We start from the raw sequence: 12,050 nt of genomic DNA, 5'->3' as shown, positions 1-12,050 counted from the left end.
CATCTCTGATTTCATGCACCTAAAGTGACTTAGTGTTTCATTGGTTCATCCGGTGTGAGCCTTCAATCAACTACCTTTAACTCTTGTGTCTTATCTTGGAGGACTATGATACATTCCATGCATAATAGGAGATAAGCTCCACTTACCGGTGGGAGTGGATCCTTGTCATATGCATCTAACATTGCACCATTATGGCATCCCTATTTGAGTAGGCATATCGTCAAACATGCACATATGATCTGGTTGGGCACACTCTCTATGATTATTCTCATTATCTGACTACATCTTTATTTGGTAGGAGTTATGTTGTTTCTCATCCAAACATCCAACAACATACCGGTTGCCACTTCTTCATTAGCTCACCTTGCTTGCTCACTTGTCGATTGGCAACAATGCACTGCCAACATATCACTTATCGGTTATTATACCATATTGGTCCCCAGTCCATGTCTTCAACACAAGTCAACACTAACTTGTGTACTGGTTACTGTAGCTTGCATACCAGTTGGCCTCAACTGCACATACATCTCCCATACCGGTTTCCATCCTATACCAGTTAACATCAATGACAACATAAAACCAACAATCTCCCCCTTTGACATTGATGTCAACACATATAGTATCTGACATACTACAAATTCTCTCTCTCTCCCCCTTGTGTGTTCTATTTATTCTCACACATGTAGTATCTGACATACTACATATTCTCTCTCCCCCTTTGAGAACAATGGCAAAGGGCACTAACGAGGTTTCTCTCCTCCTTGTCTTTACCATGTACTGACAAATTTTTCTCTCCCCCTTTTTTTCTACCAGATGCTTCTCCTCCTTTGACCTTCATACTTTGCATCCTCTCAATTCACAACACTTGAGATTGAGGTCTCAGACACCAACCGACACCAATTTCTCAACAACCATATGTATATAAAAACTTGATGCCAATTGCATATACAAGTCTGATACCAATTGTAGGAACATGTGTCAGTGAATACAACTTACCTGCCGGTCAGACTACATCATCTCCCCTTGATATGCAGAAGTTATTATGACCCCAATTTGCTGATATCAAGTGTTGAAGATGACATTGATACCAATTGTATCTTCTCCAATACCAAATGCATGTTCTCCTGTGCAAGTAACTCTTCCTCTTTGTAGGCAACACTTCCGGTGGTTCGATTGTAATTTTAATTAAGTACAAATATAAGGACTGATGAGCACATCCCAAAGTATCAATAATACTAGTACAACCGTAGACAAATGCTCTCCCTTTGTGTCCAACAAGTCTGATACAATACAAAAACATGGCTATAGAGTCCCCCTGAGTCATTGATTTCAGGTCATCTTTGCCTATCAGGTTCTAAACCAGTTTTCCAAACTGCACCTTATATCGATTGAGATGTGAATGAGTGATCAAATGATGATATTTTAGCTCCATTATATCCACCACAACTTATGATATGATCTTAGATGTACACAATGCCATGCTACATCTCTATCATGCCAAAAATCAGATCGGTTAGCCCATAAAGATGCATGCATATAAGATCTACTACTGGGCCAACATATGACATTCAAGTCTTTTCCAATACCACCTGATACATAAATACTTATTCATACCATGCCACAGAAGTTATTGCAATGATCTCAGACCTCATTGACTTACATAACTTGTAATACTAGTTAGTATACATACCGGTAACCTACTGCACAAACCGGTTTCCTATACTGGTCCATCAACACTATTGGAGAATCTTCCTCTAACTCGTATCTTCTTGTGTCAATTTCTTTTGATCCCATTTACAAATTAGCCATTCATTAACACATGCAGTAATGATCCATCTCTCATCTATATGTGTATAGCCAAGGCAACCACTACACACACTTGCCATCTCATTTCCTTCCTTTATACCGACATCAACTTGTCCTTTAATATGTCCTCTTCCACTAAGGGGGTGAATGATATGGTCAATGTGCTATTCCTCATAAGGTCTTGTATCTCTTTTAGGCATTAGGAGATATCACTTGTGCATTGAATACATAGTGCCGGTCCAAGGTCCTAGTCTCTTCCTTCTTCCTCCATACCTTCTTGATCTCATTTCTCTTCCCATTTGCAGTCATGGGAGAAGGTCTTACCTTCTTCTACTGATTTTTCCTTGCTTTTCCAGGTTTTACAGCATGATCAGAAACATTTTTGTAGAAGCAAACCATGTTCATGCCAATCGCATTATTGGAGGACCTTCTATCAAGCTGGTTTGACCATCTTTTTCTGGTCATGCTATTGTAACCGGCTTTTAGAACTAGTGGACAAATTGATATTGTAGGAACAAAACCTCTTATTCTTTTGTTCCACACAACACTTTGTCTCTCATATTCTCTATACCCATTTTCATATTAAGCATAACTATTATATTGACTATCATGTGACTGAAATTCCCTATTCCTGGATTCATAATTTCTATGGCCAAGTCCATTGCAGATATAACATACATAGTTTACATTTCTTGAGGCATAAAATGGACTCTTCTTATTATGCATAGGAGCAGATCTATGCATGTTTCTACATCTTTACATACTATGACCATATGCATTACTTCTTGGATAGATAACATTCTTATTTCTAGATCTCTTTATGCATTCATTTGCCCTATGACCATAATCTTTGAAAGAGAAGCAATAACCGATAAAGGATGGCATATGAATTACAAATTTATTCTTCTATACATGAGGAGATCTTACCAATTTCATATATCCACTTATGTTTCTCTAGGGATGAACCTTGAACCATCCACACTTTGTAGTTCTTCCATCTGATCCCTTCTTCTCCCACACTTGCTTTGTCTTGTGGGCAGCAACATTTCTTTTCCTTCTACTGGTAGGAGGTCTTCTTTGTTGTCTTCTTCTCAATTTCTTGTTTCCAATGAAGCTAACTTCTCCTATCTTTCCTTTTCCTTTTGGATCAACATTGTTCTTCCTTCTTGTAGCATCAGTCTTTATCCATAGCTTCATGTCTTCACCAGTTGTGGTCAAATCAACCTTCTTCCTGGGAGTATTCTGGATAGTGAATCTCTATCCCTTGTTATCTCCATTTGAGGAGACAAAAAAATGTCACTACAAGGGACATTCTTGCTGGTGGAACATTCACCGACATCACTTCCTAAACCTCTGGTGTCCCGAAATGTCTTTTATTCTTCAACATTTTGTCCAAGGCATCACTATTGCTATCAAACTAAATTATCACCTTGAGCTCATCCTAACATTTCTCAAGGTCATTTTAGAGATTCTCCATATCTCCTTCTAGCTGTTGATATTATTTGTTCTTGGCATCTAGCTTAGACTCTAGATCTTTGCACCAATACTCATTGGTGTCTTCTTGTTGAGACTTCAACTCTGAGATACATTTCTCAGATTCTTCAAGGCATCTGATTAATTGGTTTTGTTCCACAACCACAACATTTTTAAACAACTTGTATTCATTCCTCACTCTACTAAGTTCTTCAAGTGCACTTATGAGTTTTCCTTCAAGATCAACTTTTCCTTCTTCTTCTTCTTCTTCTTCATCTTCACTATCATTGCCAAACACATCTTGCCGGTATGAATGATCTACATGATCACTCTCAGATGCGTGTCTCTCACTTCTGTCTCTTGAGCCATGAAGAGGCGAGTCTCCTATTCATCATTGTTGCTTCTGCTAACTGATCTATCTTCATCTATAGACCCATGTGACATATTTATCTTCTTTCTCTCACAAAATGGTTCTATAGTGGTAGGCTCATTTCCATAGAGCTTCTCTAGTCTTTCCCATAAGCTCTTTGCTAATCTGCTTCTATCCACCTGAGGAAACATCACTAGATAGCTCATTGAGTATTGAATTCATGGCTTCAAAATTACATTCATTTCTTCTTTCTACTTCAGAATTGGTGGGAGGACTCAATTTACTATGGAAGCCATTTACTACTGACATCCATACATCAAACCCAAGGGAGGACAGGTAGACTTCCATCATATGACTCCATATAGAAAAGTTTGAACCATCAAACATTTGAGTAGGGGGTGACACTAAATAGACCATTGAGTTCAAATACCAGAATCTACCCAGGATAAAGAAATCTTATCAAATGGGAACCTAGGCTTTGATACCAATTGTTGAACATAAGATGCTAGTGAGAGGGGGGTGAATTAGTGGTTTCCAAACTTTTCCCTTTTCTATCCTATGTGTATATACCGGTTAGCAGATCTAACATAAACCAAACATACCGATTAGATAGTGTAGTTTCATAAAATTACAACCCTCACAATTTTTGATTGCATTAGGGTCCTCACACATGCGAGATCAAATCCTCTAGCCTGATCAGAGACTAGAGACTACTAAACCCTCAGAATCAGGTTCTTTCTTGGTCTCCGCACCACCCTATCTCCACTCTTCCCTCAAGAAAGGGGTAGGATAGGGGCATGGTACCCCTGTCCCCCTAGGATAGGGGCATGGCTCCCTTGTCCTCCCAGGATAGGGGAATTGTGCCCCTATCCCTGCCCTATTTTAGAGCGGAACCCTTCCTAGGGTTGCATTGTAGGTTGTGCAATGAGCAGAAAAACTCCCCTGATGTCGGCGTATGATGGAAATAAAATTATTTGACATGTATTTAAGGGGAATTTGTCCTCTTATTTGTATAAGTTTGATAAGTTGGATGAATGGGAAGTTTACATGAGATCAAGCATTCAAGAGCATTCATGGATTCTTTTCCAGCATTGAGCATTCTCAAGTCTCCCTTCAAGGCTAGGTGTTTCATTCAAGTCAAGGATTCAACCATTGAAGAGGAGATTGATTCCAACATTCAATTCCACACAAGAATTTCTATCAATATTGCTATCACAACCTCCCTTGAGGTGATTTACAATTCAATCTTTCATTTACATCTACTTACAAGTATTTTCATTTATTACTTGGTTAATTCCAAAACTGGGGTTTGACCTAAAGCCAAACCCCCAATCCCAACCCATTTTCCTCTCCTTTTTGTGTGTAGGCTGCAGGTGCACAACTGTACTTTCAGATTCAAGCTCCATTTGTAGAGGTGGAAAAACCCTTTTCGTTTAGCAAATTTTTCGGAGGACTGTGTACATTCCCTATTGGCATTAGGTGAACTGGCATGAGCATTATGTGAACCAGCATCATCCTTATGTAAACTAGCATGAAGACATAATGATATTGTATGTTGTCATTGATGTCAATATGAGACATAATGTAAACTGACACATGAGATAAGTGAAGAAAGAGATACTGGCATATGTGTGAACCGATATATGCCAAAGTGAAGCGACACATTTGTTCAAAAGTGAACCAACATGCAGTTATGGGAATTGGCACATGGAAGCACTGTATGACTATCGGTTGGTAAGGTAGCTTCCACTTCGGGGTTTCTAGTTGGAGGATCTCAAGTCTGTGTGACTCAATCGGTGATCTTTGTGTGATGAGTTAGCAGTATGATGAAGGACAGATCATGTTGCCACATAAGCTCTGTGCGTGTGAAGGATCTTGCATGAAGAAGACTATTCCTATCTACCTCGGGAATGTACAAAGTCTGTCAAATGGTGATAATGCATGATGGGTTATCAGCCGCCATGAAAATGGTGGATAGTGGATGATGGAGAATGTCTTGAGATCGACTCAAGACTAGTGCATTTAATGCAGTATGTTTTAATGGTCAGGATCGAACCGTTTGAATTGCTCAACCTAACAGGTTTAGGGTTTAAGGTGTTTGCTACCAACTTGTATGTTCCCTATAAGATCGGTGTTAGGTTTTTGTCTAAAGTTGTTGGCAAAAGTTGTGAGTGTGTATCCAACAAAAGTGATACAAGATTCTTGCCAGACGATAGGAGAGAAGAGATACCTGCAAAGTGTGTGTGCAGAAGGAAAAGAGGAGCCTAAACAGATCTGTATTAGTATTAAGTACTATTAATAGATCATTGTAATACCCGTTGATCTCTAACCACTTCAACAATTGCAAAATCCCCTAACAGGGTAGCCTTAACTGGCTTGATTCAAAATCCCTTAAATCGGGTGGTCTTAACCGGCTTGCTGTAAATGCCTTAACAAGGTAACTCAAAGCTAATGAGTTCTGAGAAGCTAGAGAAGCTTAGGAGATCCTTTCAACTATTGAGTTCTTAAAATCCTCTAACAAGGTGACCCTACCGGGTTTAACCCTTAACCAGGTATCCCTTAACTGGGTGATCCCTAATAGGATCGGTTCCTACCAGAACCTATTGTAATGTTCTTAATTGGACAAGGCTCCTAACAGAGTGGACTTCTAAAGAGTTCAAAAAGCAGCTTGTGGGTATTCATCCCCATCGTGGTTTTTACCAGTTGGGTTTCCACGTGAAAAATATGTGTGTCATGTGAAATGCTTTTGTCTTGTGATGCTTTGTTTTATCTGTTATGCACATGAAGTTTCTATGTTTTATGCTTGTCTATAAAACATATTGAGTTCATTGTTGTGAAGATTTGATGGTTAAGTCTACTAGTTCATGCATGAGAATATTATGACAATGTGGTATTAAGCTAAGAGAAAAGCTTAGTGAGTGACTGGTTCATGACTGATTGAGCTATACTAGATGCTACTGGTTGCACTCTGTTTTACTGGTATCTTTGTTTATTAGTCATTGAGAGTGTTTGCTGTCAAAATGGTTTTGGACTGTATTTGTGCCTGTACTGATTCACCCCCCCCCTTTCAGTACCGGTTTGGTACTAGTGGTTCATCATTGAGTTATCAATTGGTATCAGAGCACTCCAGGTCCTCTATGTTGTAAGCTTAACCACTTAAGGAAAAGATCCTAGCCAAATGATGAAGAGGGAAGGTCCAAAGTTCAACAGGGAAAACTTTGGTATATGGAAAGATAGGATGAAGATATTCATCAAAAGCATGGGTGTTCAACACTGGAGTTATGTTGAAAATGTATATGTTGTTCCTACCGGTACTCTCACCAATGACCAAAAGAGAGAGATACAAGAAAATGGGCATGTCATGGAAGCCCTCATCAGTAGTCTATCTGACATTGCGTTTATTGATGTTCAGGACAAGGAAAATCCCAAAGAAGTATGGGATGCTCTTGAAAATATTTATGGTGGTGATGAGCATGTAAAACAGGCTAATGAAGAGAGCTTGAGAGGAAAGTTTGAAGACATGAGAATGGTTGAAGGAGAGACCATTCAGCAGTATGGAATAAGAATCAAAATAGTTGTTGGAGAAATAAAGAGTGTAGGTGGCAAAATAGAAGATTCCAATATGGTAAGTAAAGTCCTGAGATCCCTGTTGCCGGTCTATGCAATAAGGGTTGCTGCTATTTAGGAGCTGAGATCAATAGACAAGTCTAAGGCATCATTGGACTCCATCATAGCCAAGTTGACAACCTATGAGCTGAATAGCTTTGATGGTAATTTTCAAAAGTCAGAATCAGCTTTTAAAGCTTCTGCTATACCATCAAGAAAAGGAAAAGAGGCTAGCACTAGTGGGGAACCTAGTCAGAACAAAGAGATGAGGGATGAAGAGTTTCTGATGGAATTTGAAGCTCTTCTAGCTAGGAGATTTCCAAAAGGAACTGGTAAATACAAAGGTAAGCTACCTTTGAAATGTTTCTCCTGCAACTGGATAGGACATATTTCTATGAACTATCCTAATGGTGACAACAAGGACAAACCAGAAAGGTTCAAGAAATTCAAAGGAGGAAACCAGAGAAATTGTTTTGTGGCAGTTGATGAAGGTGTCACAGATGAAGAATCAGAAGATGAAGAAAATGAAGACATTGTGTTCGTTGCTGTAAAGGAAGATGTGACAGACAAGAAGGCTCTTGTCTCTCAGTTTGATGATTCCAATGAGTGGATCATTGACAGTGGCTGTTCTCACCATATGACTGGTGATCGGAGCAAGTTTCTATCATTAGAAGAGTATGATGGTGGTGTGGTTCGCTTTCGCAATGATGCACCATGCATGGTCAAAGGCAGAGGGTCCATCTCCTTGAATGGATAGAGTAGTGCTGACAATGTGTATTGGGTTGATGGTCTCAGACACAACCTTCTAAGTGTTGCCTAGTTAAATGACCGTGGACTCACTCTGCAATTCAAGAATGGAGTTTGCAGAATCAAAGGTAAAGATGGTAAATTGGTAGCCACCGACATGTAGACTAAAGGTAACCTATTTCATCTAAATGCTAATATAAGTACATGTCTTATGGCTAAGCTTGATGATAGCTGGATATGGCATATGAGATTCTACCATGTGAACTTTGACAACATTGTGAAGGCTAGTAAGATCAAGGTAGTTAGAGGGTTGCCGGTGCTGAGCAAACTGGATAATACCTTGTGTAGAGAATGTCAATTGGGGAAAATGTCTTCCTCAAATTTTAAAGGTAAATCTTTCACTGCTGACACCTTGCTTGATCTTGTGCATACTGATTTATGTGGTCCTATGAAAACTAGAAGTGTGCAGGGTGATAGGTACTTCATGATTCTCACTGATGACTACTCAAGAATGATGTGGGTCACATTCTTGAAAGACAAGTCTGAAGATTTTGGGAAATTCAAAGCTTTCAGAGCATTAGTGGAAAAGGAAAGCGGTAAAAGGATCAAGTGTCTTAGAACTAATAAAGGAGGGGAATTCACTTCCAATGAATTCAAAAAGTACTGTGAAGAATTTGGCATCAAGAGACAGCTGTCTGCCCCCCAGACTCCACAGTAGAATGGCCTAGCAGAGAGGAATAACTAGACTGTGGTTGAAGTAGCTAGGACTATGTTGATCCAAGGAAAGGTTGCTCACACCTTTTGGAGAGAAGCAGTGAGCATTGCAGTTTACACTATGAACCGGGTACTCATCAAAAAGGGCAAGGACAAAACTCCTTATGAGTATTGGATCAGTAAGACCCCTGTGGTAAATTATCTTAAGGTCTTTGGTAGCAAATGTTACATCAAGAGGAGTGAACATCACGACAAATTTGAAGCTAAATGTGATGAAGGAATATTTCTAGGATATTCCACCAAGAGCAAAAATTTCAAGTGCTACAACAATAGGACTCAGAGAATTATGGAAAGCATCAATGTAAGAGTTGATGAATCCTCTGAGAAGACTGAGAAAACCGGTAGTGAGCAAGTTGTAAATGAACTAGTTGCAACCTTCTGGGAACCGGTTGTAAGTCAATCGAGCACCAGTAACAATTTTCCTGAACCAGTGAATGTTGATACTGATGAAGATAAGGATGAAGAAGAAAAGCAAGAAGAACCAATTAAGACCATTCCTCAGTATGTCAAGTTGAATCATGATCCCAAGCAGATCATAGGTGATAAGGATGCAGGAATCCTTACCAGAAGCAAGATTAGAGAAAACTCATGTATGATCTCTGAATTTGAGCCTAAATCATTCAAAGAGGCTCATAATGATGAAGACTAGACCAAGGCAATGGAAGAAGAACTTGACCAAATAGAGAAAAATGGTACATGGTCCTTGGTACCCAGACCAGAGCATAAAAATGTCATTGGCACCAAATGGGTGTTCAGAAATAAGTTGAATGAGGATGGCACAATGATTAGGAATAAAGCCAGACTGGTATGCAAAGGATATGCTCAAGAAGAAGGTGAAGACTATGGGGAAACCTTTGCTCCTATAGCCAGATTGGAAGGAGTTCGTATGCTTCTTGCATATGCAACTTTTAAGAGATTCAAGGTATATCAAATGGATGTAAAATCTGCATTTCTAAATGGTGTACTTGAAGAGGAGGTATATATTGAGCAACCAAATGGGTTTACCCTATCTAAAGATAGTGACATGGTATGTAGGCTACACAAAGCATTATATGGTCTAAAGCAAGCACCTAGGGCATGGTATGAGCACCTACATTCCCATCTTGTGAAGATTGGATTTGAGAGAACAAGTGAAGATAGCAATATCTACTTGAAGTCTGAAGAAGATCAGATCTTGATCTGTGAAGTCTTTGTTGATGACATCATCTTTGGTGGAGATGACAAGATGAGTCATGAGTTTGCTGATGAGATGAAGAAAGAGTTTAAAATGTCACTCATAGGGGAGATTAAGTTCTTCATTGGACTGCAGATTCAGCAGATGAAAGATGGAATCTTCATCACTCAGTCCAAATATGTCAAAGAGCTGTTGAAGACTTTTGGCATGGAAGATAGCAAACAAGTTGGTACACCGATGGTGACCGGTTGCAAATTGACAAAGGAGGATGATTCCACACTAGTTGATGAGAAGGAATATCGATCAATGATTGGTAAGTTGCACTATGTAGTGCATAGCAGACCGGATTTTGCACATGCAGTTGGCATCACTGCAAGGTTCCAGAAGAGTCCAAGAGAATCTCACTTGAGTGCAGTCAAGCGGATTCTTAGGTATCTGAAGGGAACAATTGACTATGGATTGTGGTACCCATACAACAATAATTTCAATCTGAAAGTATTCACAGATGTTGATTGGGCCGGTAATGTGGATGACCGGAAGAACACAACCAGTGGTGCATTCTTTCTCAGTGGTAGACTGGTCTCATGGATGAGTAGAAAGAAGAGTTGCATCTCTCAGTCTACAGCAGAAGCAGAGTATGTTGCAGCTTTCATGAACTATACTCAGACAATCTGGATGAAGCATGTACTGGAAGGCTTCAAGATCCCTGTACCTAAACTGGTAAGTATATTATGTGATAACATAAGTGCTATCAATATATCAAAGAATCCGGTTTTACATTCTAGAACCAAGCATTTTGAGCTTAAGTATCATTTCTTGAGGGAAAAGGTTCAGAATAAAGAGATTGCACTGGAGCATGTGTCCAGTAAGGAGCAGTTAGCAGACATATTCACCAAGCCTCTCCCAATGACAACATTTGTGCATTTGAGAGGTGAATTAGGGGTATTGCCCCTTCAAGAGGTGAACTAAAAGTGGTTGTTCCACATCAGTCAGGTACTAGATAGACAAATCTTTGGTTGATTGGTGTGTTTAAGGATGCTACTCCTCAGGGGGAGCAGCATGAGGAAACAGTGATGATTGTACCTCCACTTTGGCATTGTTGTCAAAGGGAGAGAAGAAGTGAAGTGAAAAGATATCTACAGCAAATGGGGAGAAGATGTGAAGCAGAGAAGATATATTTTGTATATTGCCATCAATGCCAAAGGGGGAGATTGTTGGCATTATGTGAACTGACATGAGCATTATGTGAACCGGCATGAGCCTTATGTAAACTGGCATGAAGACATAATGATATTGTATGTTGTCATTGATGTCAATATGAGACATAGTGTGAACTGGCACATGAGATAAGTGAAGAAAGAGATACTGGCATATGTGTGAACCGATATATGCCAAAGTGAAGCAGCACATTTGTTCAAAAGTGAACCAGCATGCAATCATGGGAATCAACACATGGAAGCACTGTATGACTACCCATTCGTAAGGCAGCTTCCACTTCGGGGTTTCCGATTGGAGTATCTCAAGTCTGTGTGACTCAATCGGTGATCTTTGTGTGATGAGTTAGCAGTATGATGGAGGACAGATCATGTTGCCACGTAAGCTCTGTGCGCGTGAAGGATCTTGCATGAAGAAGACTATTCCTATCTACCTCGGGAATGTGCAAAGTCTGTCAAATGGTGATAACGCGTGATGGGTTATCAGCCGCCATGAAAATGGTGGATAATGGACGATGGAGAATTTCTTGAGATCAACTCAATACTGGTGCCTTTAATGTAGTATGTTTCAACGGTCAGGATCAAACCATTTGAATTGCTCAACCTAACAAGTTTAGGGTTTAAGGTTTTTGCTACCGACTTGTATGTTCCATATAAGATCGGTGTTAGGTTTCTATCTGAAGTTGTTGGCAAAAGTTGTGAGTGTGTATCCAATGAAAGTGATACAAGATTCTTGCTAGACCATAGGAGAGAAGAGATACCTACAAAGTGTGTGTGCAGAAGGAAAAGAGGAGCCTAAACATATCTGTAATTGTATTAAGTACTGTTAACAGATCATTGTAATACCTGTTGATCTCTAACCACTTCAACAGTTGCAAAATCCCCT

The sequence above is a fragment of the Cryptomeria japonica genome, chromosome 9 (assembly GCF_030272615.1).
Source record: "Cryptomeria japonica chromosome 9, Sugi_1.0, whole genome shotgun sequence".
NCBI lineage: Eukaryota > Viridiplantae > Streptophyta > Pinopsida > Cupressales > Cupressaceae > Cryptomeria > Cryptomeria japonica.
The sequence above is the reverse complement of the archived record's forward strand: the minus strand, read 5'-3'. Positions refer to the sequence as shown.